Source organism: Eupeodes corollae, chromosome 2 (assembly GCF_945859685.1).
Source record: "Eupeodes corollae chromosome 2, idEupCoro1.1, whole genome shotgun sequence".
Taxonomy (NCBI): domain Eukaryota; kingdom Metazoa; phylum Arthropoda; class Insecta; order Diptera; family Syrphidae; genus Eupeodes; species Eupeodes corollae.
This window is the reverse complement of record NC_079148.1, coordinates 29,250,748-29,252,833: the sequence shown is the minus strand read 5'-3', so window position 1 is coordinate 29,252,833 and position 2,086 is coordinate 29,250,748. Positions and strand designations below refer to the sequence as shown.

The 2,086-nt window shown below is 34.7% G+C and overlaps 1 non-coding gene across 1 annotated transcript; it reads right to left on the bottom strand.

The window, feature by feature from the left end:
* Positions 1–1,794: 1,794 nt before the first annotated feature.
* Positions 1,795–1,866, bottom strand: Trnag-ucc (transfer RNA glycine (anticodon UCC)). Its single transcript has one exon. It is a non-coding gene; the product is annotated as a tRNA-Gly (tRNA).
* Positions 1,867–2,086: the final 220 nt, after the last annotated feature.

Here is a 2,086-nt window from a genome sequence, read left to right as displayed (position 1 = left end):
TCCATCATCGTTTAACTCGTACCACTGAAAATATCGCCTTTGTAAGTGAAACAGTTGCCGAAGAACCGAATGTGTCGATTCCTCGTCGTTCTCAGGAATTAGGACTGTCTTACGGCATATTATGGTATATTTTACATTTGGATCTACACCTACATCCATATAAAGTCAAGCTCACACAACAACTGAAGCCAGCTGAATATGCTTGAACAACAGGTGGTGGACGCCGATTTTTCGTTAAAACATTTCTTCAGCGGCGAAGCACATTTCTTACTCAGGGGATATGTAAATAAATAAAAGTGTCGTATTTGGGTTTCTGAGAATCCTCACGTAATTGAAGAGAGACTGTTACATCGACAAAAAGTCACGGTTTGGTGCTCTCTTTGGTCCGGAGGTGTGATTAGACCTTACTTCTTCAAAATAGACGATGGAACGACTGTCAACGTCAGTTCGGAGCGTTATAGTCATATGATAACCGACTTTTTTTGCCTGCTATTGAAGAATAAAACTTGGAGAATATGTGGTTTCAACAAAGACGGTGGAGCATGCCACACAAGTCGGCGAATATGGCCTTACTGCAAGATACATTTCCTGGACGCGTAATTTCTCGTCGTGGCGATATTAACTGGTCACCAAGATCATGTGATTTGACACCATGGGGCTTTTTTTTTGTGGGGATAAGCGAAAGACCGTGTTTATGCAGTTAAACTTTTAACTCTTGAGGACTTTAAACCAATTCGTCTAGATATGGCTGAGATACCGCCCAATATGTGTCAAAAAGTGGTCGAAAATTACCTCAAAAGAATCGATACTTTAAACTATTAACTAAAAAAGCCGAAGGAAAACCTTATTTTTCCAATACACATAACTTTAAACTATTCGTGTGATGGCACTTTATATAAAGTAGTGCTTCACACGCAAATTCAACGTTTAGTCTTTATAATAAAAAAGAAATATCATGAAAACAAAATATTATACATAGATATGTATGTTTTATTTACGTTTACTTTTAAAACCGAAAAATGGATAACCCTTTATTTTTGAACGAATAAATCCAATTTTAACATATAATATTCGGAAAACAGATTATTTTCGGAGAAACATTTCCTTTCGTGTGTTTATTATAAAATAAAGTTTAAGATATTTATTTTTAAAAATATAATTGACAGTAGTAATGTAAATAATTTGTATTTACAAGAAATGGAAAATTCTTAAAAAGTTATTCTCATGAGATTTGTTTTAAAAGACGGTGGCGATAATTTTATTTCCATTGCAGCTGATAGCAGTCACATTTTTAGGGGTAACTTAAAAATCTTAAATGTTTTAATCAATTGTGACTAAAAGGGGGTGGAACTTTTTATTTAAATTATTCACATTTGATTTGAAATTGCACCAATAATTAAATCTATATAATTTTCAATTAAGAGTTCGAGTAAGTTTTTGTAGGCACGACTACTTAAAGAACAGTAAAAGCTTAGTGTGTTGAATTGATAACATACTTTTTAAGTTCAAAATATTTTAAGGCAATGTGTGGTCCTTCAAGTTTCCCATGTTCATGGGCAGACAACAGACTAATTCTGGTCGGAGACAGAGGCCCGTATAAGCATTTACGAGTCAGTTCCTTTTCTAGAATGACAGTGAGACATATTTAGGCGCTGCAATATTATACCTATTTTATTGGGTGTGCACACTTTAAGAGATGTGACCAACCTTGTCAGTGAGAGATAACAAAATACTGTTTTGTTTATAGCTTGAAATCAAAAGTAAATATTTATAGACATTGTTATCAAAAAAGTGTGCGTCGGCCGGGAATCGAACCCGGATCAACTGCTTGGAAGGCAACTATGCTAACCATTACACCACCGACGCAACTGATATTCTGTAGTCAAATGTAATTGTTAAATAGCTGCAGAAATGTAAAAATTATACTACCTGGTCTTGCTTACTTACTTAATGTGGTGATAAAGTTCTCTGTGAAATAAACCCTTTCATCTCCCAAAAATTTGCTCCATCTAACTTGGTTCCTAAATGGATGTCTCAATTTAAATGGGTTTGACAATTTTTAGTGGTCAAGCTATGGTGGCTAATG